This window comes from Pongo abelii, chromosome 2 (genome assembly GCF_028885655.2).
Source record: "Pongo abelii isolate AG06213 chromosome 2, NHGRI_mPonAbe1-v2.0_pri, whole genome shotgun sequence".
NCBI lineage: Eukaryota > Metazoa > Chordata > Mammalia > Primates > Hominidae > Pongo > Pongo abelii.
The window spans coordinates 84,807,279-84,821,599 of NC_085928.1; the positions used below are offsets into that span (position 1 = coordinate 84,807,279).

The 14,321-nt window shown below is 39.0% G+C and overlaps 1 protein-coding gene across 3 annotated transcripts in view; it reads left to right on the forward strand.

Annotated features, from left to right (window-relative positions):
• The window catches only part of FRMD4B (FERM domain containing 4B), a 370,979-nt gene that overhangs the window by 102,657 nt on the left and 254,001 nt on the right, over positions 1 to 14,321 (forward strand). For all 3 annotated transcript variants that reach the window (XM_054551889.2, XM_054551891.2, XM_054551890.2), the window contains one exon: positions 3,398 to 3,525. The gene's annotated coding sequence lies outside the window, so the exon portion shown is untranslated. The remainder of the gene's footprint in view (positions 1 to 3,397; positions 3,526 to 14,321) is intronic.

Below are 14,321 nucleotides of genomic sequence, written 5' to 3' on the forward strand. Positions count from 1 at the left end.
AACTCTCTGGTTAAGTAAGCTGAGAAAGGAAGCAAACTGCGGTAGGGTCATTTCCAGTGCATACATAACTTTTGCAAATTCAACAAGTGAGTAGGAGGTGGTAACTGAATCTCCTGTCCTTTGATTGGTCTCAGTTTTCTCAAGTCTCTTATGCTGAGAGTGATTCTGTTATTTAAATATATGCACCTTTTTATACAAATGGCCCATAAATAGAGCCTTTTATGTAGTGCTTGAAGAAAATTTTATCTGTCGCAACTTTGAAGGAAAAACTGGCTATATTCATGATGATGTAGTTGGTGGGCTCTATGTTGGCACTTTCCCTAAGGGATTTTCCAGTGTTTATTTTGACTATACACAGTTTTCACTTTGAACTGACTTTAGAAAATACCTCCCACGTAAGATGCAATTTTACTATGTATCTTCCCCTTGAAGACTGGAAAGACCTTGAAAAGCCCTACTGTAAAGAAATCTGATTAACACAGTTTAAACCAGAAGTTGGCAAACTTTCTCTGTAAAGGGCCAGCAAACTTTCTTTGTAAAGGGCCAGATAGTGGATATTTTCAGCCCTGTGGACCAGAGAGTTTCTGTTACAACTATTCAACTCTGCAGTTGTAGCTCACTAACAGCCATAGACAATCAATACATAAATGAATAGACATGGCTGTGTGCCAATAAAACTTTATTTAGAAAAATATGCAGCATGCTGTATTTAACTGGCAAGCATAGTCTTGTGATGCTTGGTTTAGACCATCATGACCAAGGTTTATTAAATGGCCATCCTCTCCTTTTTTTTTTTTTTTTGACCTAAAATCTATAGTAAACCCTTAGATTCCTGAACTTGAATTTAAATATTAGAGGGCTTCAGCTTTTCATGAATGACACTGAAGGTTGATGACAGGTTGTTACTTTTCAGGTGTCTGGATTTTCATCTCTGTGGTACCAGAACTAGTCACTTGGTGAATGTTATGGGCTGAATTATGCCAGCCCTTAGATTGATATAGTGAAGTCCTAATTCACAGTACCTCAGAATGTGACTGTGCATGTGGATAGGGTCTCTAAAGAGGTGATTAAGTTAAAATTAGGCCTTGAGGATGGGCCCTAATACAGTGTGACTGCTGTCTTTATAAGAAGAAATATGGGCACCAAAAGAGGTACCAGGGGTGTTTGGGTACAGAGGAAAGACCATGTAAAAAGGTGGCCATCTGCAAGCCAAGGAGAGAGGCCCCAGAGGACACCAGCTCTGTTGACACCTTGATCTTGGACTTTCAGCCTTCAGAAATGTGAGAACATACATTTTGTTGTGTAAGCCATGCAGTCTTTGGTATTTTGTTACGGCAGCCCTAGCAAACTAACAGTGCGTGATTGTAACTCATCTACCCCAACTCATTGAGATCTTACATTTGTTTGCTCATTCCCAGATACCCAATATCACAAGTATCTTGTACCAAATTTTATAGGTGGAGTCAAGTGCTTTAATTATATTTGCATATTTGGTGTGTTCATAGAACTTAAGACATATCCCTCCTGCATGTTAATAGTTGTAGAATAGATTCCCACAATGCTCTTATCTCAGTTTTCCTTTGTTTCTCTCTTTAGTTTCCTTCCAAATACTGTCCACTTTGTTTCTGTTCCTGGATTCTGGGGTTTTCAAATAGATGCATATTTCTTTGGTTTATAGTGCTGCTTGTTGCCGGCAGGAATGGAATCTGAGAACTAACCAGTTGTGTGTAACCTCAGACAAGGTATCTATTTCCCTGACTTGGTTTCCTTATATTCCTAGTATAATAGCATCCATATTAGCTTTGGAGTTTCTAGAAGCATTAGCAGAATACAAGTGATGTGCCTGGCATAGCATATGGCTTATGTTGGACACTTAACAAATAGTAGCTATTGAAGGCAACCAGAAGATATCTGTTTATTTCTCTTTTTTCTGCCTTTGTGATCCAAGTTGACAGCAGCTGTGTAGTCTTTGTTAACATCCACTAAAGAAGCAAGGGATTTAACTAGTTATTTGCATGTGACATTAGACACTGCTTGGTATATCATTGTTTACAGGGCTTAATCCCTCAAGGAGCTTTTGTCGCCGGGCAGACACAAGAAAGATGTGGAGAGATGACGTGATAAGGCAGAAAATGTACTGAGTCATTCCAGTGCCAGCTCTGCCCTGTGTAACATTTTACAAGTTGCTTTCTCTCTCTCTCTTTCTGTACCTCATTTATCTTATTTGTAAAGTGGGGGCTTAGTCTAAAACACACCTCTAGTGTATCCTCTTTTTGCCTAATGTTTCACTGAGAGATCATGAGGACCAAGAGGATAACTGGGTGTGAGAATTCTTCATACCGATCTTAGTACTACCCAAACCATAATTATCCATGCCCAACATGTTTTCCTCCTAAAGGGGTACTAAAAAATATTGCCTGTAAGAAACTCTCAACCTATTCTCCTTTCTGTGCTCTCATTTGAGTTAAGCTCCTTGAATATTGAGTTCCTGCTAGAAAAATGGCTTTGTTCTATGGCATCAGGAAGGAGAGAGAGGGCAAAGGTGTTTGTGAAGAAATCCCCTTGACTTCCCGCTTCTTGTGCCACCTTGCACCTAGATGCCTTGCACATCCAGGGGGAGTGGAGGGGCAGGTGGTGTGGGGAGGTGCCAAGCGGATGGTGCCACAGAGAGTTTCAGTTACCACATAGCAGAACAGGGGATACCACATCTACCACTTCTGCCTTCCTCCTTGTCCTGTTTTTACACTCGGGTGTGTGTGAAACAGTGTGACCTCACAAGTGACAAGGGAGAAGCATGCTTATTGACTGAGGTGGAGCTTCTGGGGGAAAATCTGTTTTCTTTTCTGTAGTAGGGAGAATGAGAAATACATATAAATGAGGATATCTTATGGCGTGATATGCACGCTAGATTTCATCAGTATTCATGACGTGTTTCATTCTCGCTACACTGACATCTGTTAAAAAAAGATTCAGGAATGCCATTCTGGTTTCAGTAACTCTGAAACATGGCTTCAGAGGGGATGTATTACTGAGTTCTCTCTCCCACTTTGACAGCCCTGATTTTGCAACTGAGTGTAGATAACTTTGAGCACTTCAGAATCTCCTCCTACAGAGACAGTAGAAGTCTAAAACGGTGTATTCAGTGACATGCATCCTGTAAGAAGCCAAATTGGTATGAAATCTTTAGTTGTTAAGGAGATTAGCCTCAATTTCATCTGTATTTTGAGAGAACTCTATTCTAAATCTCATGTAATTAGGTGAATTTCTAAAACTGTGATTAAACTGTAGTCAGCCAGGGGAAAATTAGAAATAAATTAGAAGTGTCACTGACTTGAGATTTATAGTTTCTCCCCCTGTGCCTACAGAAATTAAGGAGCTTCTCCCTTCTGTATTACAGGCTTTGATGAGAAATCCGGAAGAAAGAATGTATGAAAGAAAAAGATGACATCTATGCATAGCAAACAAAATCTGAAGATTATTACAGTAAAAACAAAAGAAAGGCAAGAGAATACTTACTAGTTAAAGGTAAGTGGACGTTTCTGTAAATGCTGAACTCTTTGATATGTTAGAATAGAAAAGTGAGTTTATGTGTGTTTGCATGTGAGTACACATTGACTTGTCAAGCGGGGCTTGGAGAGGATGTGATATGATATATGATATGGCATATTAACAAAATATTTACATTACTAGCAAATGATGAAGAAAATTAATAAATTAAGTTCTCTCCTACTTTCAAATGAAAGTCAAACACCCCAAAGTTGAATGATATGCTTACATTTTATAGGTCTTTTCCCACAGAGCAAAATAAACAAAAAAATGTTCTAATTGTGCTGTGCCTTAGACATATTTCCTATATTTCCAATATTTGTACACACATTTATAAAAGTATTTTCTTTTTATTTGCAGTTGAACAGTTTCACCAGCTTAAGTCCAGTGGACAACTGAGCAAAGCAAACAGTTGATTCTTTTTATAACTGCAATGATTTTCATCTTTAGCTTAATTGGAGTAAGGGAGAGCTTTGTATCCTTAGTATCAGTACTGGGGTTTTATTTTCCATTTTCCACTGCTTTTTATAATACAATAAGAGGGGGATGGAATATTTGAACAGTTGCATAAGCATTGTCATAATGATAGCAATGCTACAGAAACCAAACTGCCAGGCATGCAGGCAACACAACCAGATGAGATCTCAAAATGTTTCTTCATGAGATGCTCTCAGAAGTTCATATCTGACAGGCAAAAACGGTTTGAAGGACATTGATGTAAAACATGCAAAACTATGAACTGCACCTGAGTAAAATGTGCAACAGTTAGGAACAGCATTTTATGTCTCAAAATGCTTCCTTTGGTGAAATCAATGGTAAGATTGCAAATCCACATGCGGGCGCCTGCTGGAGAGATGTAGCAGTTAAGGACTTCGACTCTGGAGATCTTGCCCTACCACTTACCACTTGCATAATTGTGGTCAAAATGATTAATCTCCCTTTGCCTCAGTTTCCTCATCTGTAAAATGTGGGTGATATTAAAACCTACCTTATAGAGTTGCTCAGTAGATGAAATGAGTCAATATAGGCAAAGCACTTGAAAGAATGCTGAGCCCATAAAAAGTGCTCAGTAATTATTGGTTGATTTTATCATTGAGTAAAGTGTACTTCAGGGATGGAAATTTCAGTTGTTTGTTTTAAAGCGGGCAAAGATGTGGAAGAGCATAACAGATGTTGGGGAAGTGGAAGATATCAGTTCTTTAACGCTGGGCATATTTGTACTGTTCAAGCAGCTGTCACAGGAACTGATGGGTGCCAGGCAGAGATAGAAAAAAGCTACAGGGGCTCAGTGTACTTCTCAAACAAACTCTTATTGATTGTCTCCTTGATTCAAGCACCTTGAGAAGCATTGGAGAATACAGACTTAAATGGTGCAGGACTTTTCTTAAGTTACAAATAAGACCATCTTAAACTCTTTGCTGTAATCTGTAAGGCTGGACTTGACCTGGTCCCAGACATTGTCTCTAGCCTCACCTCCTTAGCTCCCTGTCCTCATTCTTGCCTTCTTTGATTCCCTCTAAAACACAAGCAGTGATTTTCCACTTAGATTTTTTGCACCCACTGCACAATGCAGCCTGGCTCCTTTCCCTCCCTTGTTCCTGTATCTTTTTCCTTTAAGTCTTAGACTGGGGCTTCTCTGGCTTCTCTACTAAAGGGGCCTCCTCTGAGAATGGAGCTTCCAAAAATATTGTCCTTACTGTCATTCTCATCAACAATGAATATGAGAGCCTATTTTTCCATATCCTTGCAACAAGGAGTATTCCAAAGTTGTTTCATCCTTGCCAGTCTGATAGGTGCTGAACTTGATTATTTGAAGTAGGTTTAAGAGCGGATGCGCAGATAGGCAATGAGGGCAGAAGTCAGTCATTCATTAACTCACCTTTATAGCCTTCCCTGTTTTCTTTATAGCACTCATTACTACCATGAACTAATTTGTCTCTTCAGTTACTTTTCACCTGCCTTCTCTCCTGGTGTATAAGTTCCCTGAGGCCTGGGACAGCATTTGCCCTCTTCACAGTAATATTCTGGGATCCTGGTCCAGAAATTGCCATATACGAGGTACTCAATAAAGATTTTGAGAGTGAAAGAATGAATGAGAAAGACAGGATCTTGTCATTGTGAAATAGACAGAAAACATCTTTACAACAGTGCTAGAGGCTCAGAAATAGAAGGGAGTCTTACAAAAAGTTAGACCCAGGTAGGCAGGAGCAATATTGATACTATTAACAGCCTCTCAGCACAAATAAGGATCAGCCTAAATAGGCCTTGGCCATAGTGCTGGGCAGGGTCTGCAAGGGCCTCTTGTGGCAGTAGGTTTTACCCTTGAGGTGCTGGATTGTGGGGAGGTGGCTGGGATTCAAGAATGGGGCTCAGGGACTGGTGAGTTGCCAACCACTATGGTGGAGTTGTCAATATCTTAACCAAGCATAGCTGTATGTGTGCATTCCTACTCAATATCAGTCCTGATTATAGTACCAAGCAGAACTCTTTCTAGTCCTGTTTGTACTGGAATACCATTCTCTGCCTTGGATCAATAAGAAGAGTCATCTAGGCCCGGGCGTGGTGGCTCATGCCTGTAATCCCAGCACTTTGGGAGGCTGAGGTGGGTGTATCACTTGAGGTCAGGAGTTTGAGACCAGCATGGTCAACATGATGAAACCCCGTCTCCACAAAAAATACAAAAATTAGCCAGACATGGTGGTGCATGCCTGTAATCCCAGCTACTTGGGAGGCTGAGGCAGGAAAATCACTTGAATTCAGGAGGCAGCAGTTGCAGTGAGCAGAGATTGTGCCACTGCACACCAGTCTGGGCAGCAGAGTAAGTGAGACTCCGTCTCAAAACAAAACAAAACCAAAAAAAAAAAAAAAAAAGAAGAGGTCTCCAAATAGAGACCAGAGGAGGACTCTGATGCCCTCAAATTTCACCCGAGCACCCTTCTGCCCACATTGTATACCATCAAGTCCTCCCTTATACCTGTTTTATTTCGTGTGTGTGGATTTTGTACTGATATGTCATAGTTGTGCACGTTTTAGGGATACATATGATATTTTGATACATGTATACAATGAGTAACGATCAAATCAGGGTAATTGGGATATCTATCACCTTGAATATTTATCTTTTCTTTGTGTCGGGATATCTATTTTAAATAACCATGCTCATCACCTATGAGACTGGAAGAGGACAAAAAAATATTTTAAATACTCCTCATTGGAAGGATATGGACAAAAAGGCTCTCATATACTGTTGATGAGAATGCCAGTAGGGGCAATATTTTTAGAAGTTAACTTGGCAGTACTTATCAAAATTCTAAATGCACATTCTTATTGACCAGGTAACATAATTTTTAGGGATTCATCTTCCAGATAAACTGGCACAAATACAAAATGATATATGCACAAGTGTGTTCACTTTAGCATTGTTATAATAGCAAAATTATGGGTGCAATTTGTATGGTTGTTGATAGGAGAGGAGTGGATAAATGATGATACTTCCATCTAATAGAACACTCTGACCTTTAAAAAGTGTCAGGGTAGATCTCTCAAAGGTATTAAGTAACAGAGGGAAAAAAGCTGCCAAAATGGTGTGTATTATGAAGCTCTGACACATGCTACAACATGAATGACCCTTGGGGGCATTATGCTACATGAAATAAGCCAGTCGCAAAAGGATGAATACTGTATGATCTTACTTGTAAGAGGTACCTAGTGTAGTCACATTCATAGAGATGGAAAGCAGAGTGGTGGTTGCCAAGAGCTGTAGGGAAGAGGGAATGGGGAGTTACAGTTTAGTGGGCACAGAGTTTCAGTTTGAGATAATGAAAATGTTCTAGAGAAGGATGAGAGTGATGGTTGCACAACAATGTGAATGTACTTAATACCACTGAACTGTACACTTAAAAATAGTTTAAATGATGAATTTTTGTTTTATCTACTTTACCACAGTTTTTTTTAATGTTAAGAAGAGGAAAACTTTCCTGGTTTTTCCAAAGAAAAAGTGTTAATAGTTTAAAATACCACCATAATACATTTTAGTGACAATCTGTTAAAATTTCTTAGTAGTCTCAGGATCTAAAACAAAAGTACAATATTTTTAAAAGAAAAAAATCTGTTTTCCTTGTAACGATGCCTCATGCACCTAACTTTAGTGGTGCAAATTAAGAAGCAACAAATTACCAGCCAACTGCCAAATCATAGTACCTCCTAGTTCTGCTGGGGATTAAAAGAGTTAACACTTGTTCTTTTAAGAACTTTACAAGTGTTAACTTATTTAATCCCCAACAGAACTAGGAGATATTGTGATTTCCGTTTCACAGATGAGATCACTGAGAACAGAGAGGTTATGTAACATGCCCCAGGTCACACAGCTAGTGAGATGCACAACTGGTTGTCATCAAACCCCAAAATTATATAGCTCCAGAGCACAAAATAGTCTGAGCCACTGTTTTACCAACTCCCAGCTCTGAAGAGCTTCTGTATTAGAAGAGTCATCTATAAACTATGTTGGCCTTTTTAAGATTTCTACTGCATAGTTACAACTGAAAGCTTGAGTGCACTGATACAGCTACTAGCTTTTCTTCAGTAGATGCTTGTTAACTTAAAATATGTAAATGATTTGTCTGTAACTGGGAAATTATTCTTTAACACTTACCTAGCTTCTTGGCTGGGCGTGGTGGCTCATGCCGCCTGTAATCCGAGCATTTTGGGAGGCCGAGGTGGGCGGATCACTCGAGGTCAGGAGTTCGAGACCAGCCTGGCCAACATGGTGAAACCCAGTCTCTACTAAAAATACAAAAATTAGCTGGGTGTGGTGGCGCATGCCTGTAATCCCAGCTACTTGGGAGGCTGAGGCAGGAGAATTGCTTGAGCCTGGGAGTTGGATGTTGCAGTGAGCCAACATGGAGCCACTGCATTCCAGCCTGGGTGACAGAGTAAGACTGTCTCAAAAAAAAAAAAAAAAAAAAAAACATTTACCTAGCTTCTTACTAAACACAGTCATGGAGGAGAACAAGGAAGGGAAGGCTACATGTAAAAACACAAGTGTTCTAAGGTTTTATCAGAGAAGAGCTCTGAAAGGAATTCTCCATATTAGACGGGGAAAACGTGATCTTATATTCTCCTCCCTAAGGTTCATGTCTCCCAAAATATTAGGTTAATTTTAAAAATATATTTCATGTTTATATTCAAACAAATTTAGAAAATGCTGAATTAAAAGGCGTTAAATAGTTTCTCTTCTGCAGGAATTCTTAAGGGCTTCAACACAATGAGTTGCCAAAAAACAGGTATATTAAATAATATATAACAATATATTATAAATATATAACATATAAATATATATTATATTTATATAATATGTAATTGTTTCCCAGAGTTATTTTTACCACAGAGCCCTTCTCCCACAGAAAATATTGAGGGGTTAACGCTTCCTGGATCACTTTTTGGAAATCTTTGTATTAGGGATTTTCCAAACTTACCACCAGAGGTCAGTTTTCCCCTCCTTTTATATTCTGACTAAACATTGACAAAACTTAATTTTCTCTCAGCACACCTGAGACAGGCTGACATTTTTCAAGTAGACTTTGCTTAAAACTTTTAAGGGATGAGTGAAAGAAATAAGAAAAATAAGAATCCCTATAAATAGTCACATTTCCAAAACCAATGAGGCTGAGCCAAAGAAATAGCAAATCTACCAAGCTCTGTTGTACCAGTATGGAGAACAAATTCTCAGCCATATTGCTTGGCTCTTTTTCCCTCCTGTTTCTCAGCCAAGTGGCCTTTCTGTCATCTCAGCCCCTAAGTGCATCTGTGGGCTTATCTTATTACATCTGAGGATAAATCCCATAGACCCTTGTGTTTTCACGGTTCAAATTATTTTCTGATTTAAATATCCTGGGTCTGCAGTGTGATCTTTCCTCTCAGTCCTAGCTGGCAGCTCTGAGATAGCTCTGTGATAATGAACAAATATGGCACTCCTGTGAATGTTCTAGTCCTAAGAAAAGCAACTATGCAGTTAATATGCTCCCCTCCTTTCCTCTGCCAGGACAGACATTATTAATCAACACAGCACCCTTTCTTTGTAGAACTCAGAACAGGTCTCACAATACTTCCTGAAACAGGGCTCCAGGCAGGCATTACCAATAGATTGGTGTTAATGTGAGAAGACTCTAAGCCTAAGTCGTAAATTCCTTCCACTTCCAGACTATTCTCTGTTGACTGTCTTTTGAATGTTAATCTCCGTAATCCTCTACCCAACACACACACACATGCACACACACACACACGCACTTTTAAAAGTTTGTTTCAAATCCACAATAATGAAAACCTATTCATTACAGCCCCAGCATTTCCTTATTCATACCTTATCCTTAGCAAACTATATGGGTGCAACACCTGATTTAAAGAGAAGGGTTGTTACATCCCAGCATATGCCAGAAGCTCCACTTAGCCCATTCTGTTGTTTAACTTCGGATTCCTATCGATAACATGGCATATGCCCTATTTTAGTTAGCACTTGCTTAGAGTTGCCTTTGTGTGAGGTATTTAGGAAATGGCTTGTGTTCTTGATCAATCTTTAGCAAAAGCTGTGGTATTAAAGCGATTAAAAGGCCTAACCTGTTATGGTAGACTTTGAAACTAATTATCATCTGACGGTTCACTTCTTTTTAATGCTGAAAGCTTATATTAGCATTAAGGAATAAGAGGGTAATATAGTGTAGTCATTAAGCATACCCTCCGGAGTTAGATGAGGTTCAACTCTTGGCTCCCCCACTTACTTGTGCTTTGGGGTCTTTGGAGAGTTACTAATTAATCCTTTTAAGTCTTCTGAAAATAAAAAGATAAAAATAATGCCTATCTTATTGTGGTGCTTTTATAAAACATTATTGTGCATCTACTTTGTACCAAGTGCAAAACATCACAGTGAGGATTGAATGAATTGGGAATTTACTTCACCTGGCACCAAGATGGACCTATTAATCTTTTAAAGCACTTTTATGTTTCAGCTGAAGCCATCACAAAAGGTAGGGGCAAAAGAAGACATGCATGTTATTGAATTGCGATCGACTAGAGATGAGATTTAGGTAGAGGCTGGCCAGCAGGGTCCATATTTAATTTTCCAATTGTGCATTGGAAGTGAACTTTCCCCCATGGGCAGTAGGGTGTGCTGTGTGAACAGGATAACTACTTCTAGCACTGGTTTCAGGTGAGAGTGTCTCTCTTCACCTTGGGGGAGTGTGATCGTGAACTAATGAGCAGCAAGTTCAACTTTGCTGTTAGTTCTCTAGCTTCTGTTTCTTGTGAACTTTAACTCCATGCACGTTTCTTATGGCAGTAGAATTGATTAACATTTACTGCATGTCCTTTCTGGCCAATGCAGTGTTGAAGTGAATTTACCATGTAAGGAGGAGGTGACGCTAATACACTGGATGTTGTTAAGAAGGCATCATGGAAATACTATATAAATTAACTACTGATAAGAGATAATAACACCATGAAAAACCATGAAAGAGATGAAAGCCTTTTAAAGCAATAATAGCACATCACCTCCCTTCCTATTTGCCTAAGTCACTGTCTGGCTGCGGAGAGGTAAGGAGAGGTAAAGTACATGAAAGCAGAGGGTTGGGGGTAGGTAGAAATAAAAGGCTGTTACAGTTCAAGTCCTGATTACCAAAGGCTAAAGATAAGGTCAACAGCACCTGTGATTTTTCTATATTACATCTATATAACTTGTGATTTAGAATCTTACATTCATTATTTTAGCTTTGCCTCTTGAAATCAGCTTCAGAATTACCTTCCTAAGAAAATTTTAAATTCATCTTTGAATTTTTAAAGAAGTTGCTTTTTTATTTAAATCCCATATTGGGATTTAAGGTAGTCAACATGTATCTTACCTCAATTCTTTTGTCTTATAAAAGTAATTCTGTTTCTACCAATCTAATAGGAGAAAAAAAAAATCTCATTTAATATTTATTTCTGACTATCAGTGAAGGATTTTTGTATATTTATTGGCTGTTTGTATTTCTTATGGAAATTGCTTATTCCCATCCCTGTTTGTCTGTGGATTTGCTTCTTATATTAGTAAGTTAAGAGAGAAACAACTCAGAAGTGACAGACTAAGGCACATGTGCCTTAATAATACAATCCTGGCTGGTGCTGTGGCTTTCACCTGTAATCCTATCGCTTTGGGAGGCCAAAGTGGGAAGATCGCTTGAGTCCAGGAGTTCGATGCTGCAGTGAGCTATGATCACACCACTGCACTCCAGCCTGGGTGACAGAGTGAGACCTTGTCTCTAAAAAAATATAAATATAAATATAAATATACAATCCTGATTTAAAAGTAATCCCAAATAATTGGAGAACATAAATGTTCAGCTTGTGCCTAATCTTTAGAGTGGCTGATAACCCATTTTCCCTTTTAGAGTCATTCTTGAGCTCACAGATGGCTGGTTCCTCTGTCTGAGGTCCCTGTCAGCCCTGTGGCAGTTGCAGAGACCTGGAAGAACAAGCGTCCTTGTAGTCCATGCAGATTTCCATAGAGGAGGCAGGTGGTACCATTGAACAGTCCTCCTCGGCAGACAACAGTGGCATCATTTGGCTTTAAGAATGAGCTTTAAGAAAAGATATGTAATTCTGGCTGGGCGTGGTGGCTCATGCCTGTAATCCCAGCACTTTGGGAGGCCGCAGCGGGCAGATCGCTTGAGGTCAGGAGTTCGAGACCAGCCTGGCCAACATGGCGAAACGTCTCTACTAAAAATACAAAAATTACCCGGGTGTGGTGGTGCGCACCTGTAATCCCAGCTACTTGGGAGTCTGAGGCTGGAAAATCGCTTGAACCTGGGAGGTGGAGGTTGCGGTGAGCTGAGATCGCACCGCTGCACTCCGGCATGGGTGACAAAGCAAGACTCTGTCTAAAAAAAAAAGATATATAGTTCCTCCATCAGTCTGGACAGTAATTGAGTCTTATCTATTTCTTTATCTTTCACTTGGTGGAAATGTTGTCTTGGTGAATAGCTGAAGTGTTTTTTGCTTATTCGTGTGTTTTGTTTCTTTGTTGCCCAGGATGGTGGAATAAGTCAAGAATGACTCGTTTTGCCAAAATATGATTTCTCTTAGGGCCATGCTCTAGAAAAGGGGATCTCTTTAGTAAGTTGGGAAAGCTTATAAACCCTTTCTTAGAAAAATACATTTTAAAATTAAACTTAAATTATTTTGAAATAACAGTTTCTAAAACATTAAATACATTTGTATTATAAACACAAAGGTACTTATATATTAATGCAGTAAATAACAATTTCTAGTAATAGATCTAATAACTACTGTAATGGCAAAGTTATCAGGAGTATAAACAATATTTTGCAATATAGGCAACCACCATGATGTGATATCAAAATATCTGTGGTTTCTATTGGTGACTGAGTCACAAGTACTGCTAATATTTCTGTAGTTTGTTACCTATATTCACAGTTGAAGTAACACTAAATTCCAGTTAGAAACTAGTGATAATAAAAAATTATAAATTGCCCATATAATCCAAGTTCTATTTTTGAAATCTGTGCAAAGATCCTTTGGAGCTTATGGATGCCCCAAAGCGAGGCATCCATGGCTGGAATGGGGACAAGGATTGACTTCAAAGGGACATGAAGGACTTTTTTGAGGTGCTAGAACTATTCAGTCATGATTGTGATGATGGTTACATGACCATATATGTTTGTCAAAAACTTACAGACTATATGCCAAAAAGGGTGAATTTTGCTGTATGTAAGTGAGGCCTTGATAAAAGAAGTAAGGAAATAAAAGAATTAGGACGGGAAAGAGAATAAAAGAAAGAATAATGAGTTGAATATTCCTGCTAGTGGGAAGAACTACAGTATAAAAGTCCTTGTTGTGTTGGAGTTGGGTCTCCTGCACAATTATTCAGTGCTTTATTGAGGGTCCATGTAGCAATAGGGAGTGAAGTGAAAAGACTCTGAAATAAGACTCCCTGAGTTCAAATTCTGGCTCTGCTACTAATTTGCTGTGTGACCCTGGGCAAGTGACATGACATCTCTATGCCTCACTTTCTTCATCTATAAAATGAAGATGATAATAATTGTACCTATCTCATAAGATTTTTGGTCAAGAGAAGTTAGTCATTAATTTTTTTAAATGAGTGTGTGTCCCAAAGACACATCAGCTTACTTGTTAATATATTTTTAAACGCATTTGAAACACCTTTTTTTTTTTTTTTTGGCTCTGACTGAACCTCAACTCTCAAATGGATCCAGTCCCCAACATCCTCTTCCGTTTCCAAATAACTTCCTCTGTTGGACCACCCCACATGATGCATTTCCAAAATACAAAGCCAGTGATTTTATGCAGTGTTTGCAAATAAAAATCACATCCAAGGACATAATAAAGGTGCCAGGTCTTCTGGTTGACACATGCAGTGAATACTTACATTTGAGTCATTAATTATGGTTGGTATACAGTACCATCCAGACAGTCCAGAAAGCTGTGTTAAATATGTACAATGCAGCAAAATGTTCATCAGCGAAATCTCCAGGGGGGTCCTGCTGATAGTTTAGGCCTGAGGTGTTTCACTAGTTGGAGCACAGTTTGTGGGCTGGCAGATAAATGACCTACAAGTGAAGACTTTTAAAATAGCTTTCTATGCCATACACAGTACCAGACAACAGCCTGGTTATCTGGGAGATCAGAACCACGGAATTATAGAGACCTAAAATCATGAAATCATCCAAAAACTTTATTTAAAATAGTTTCAGCCTTTCTCACTAAAG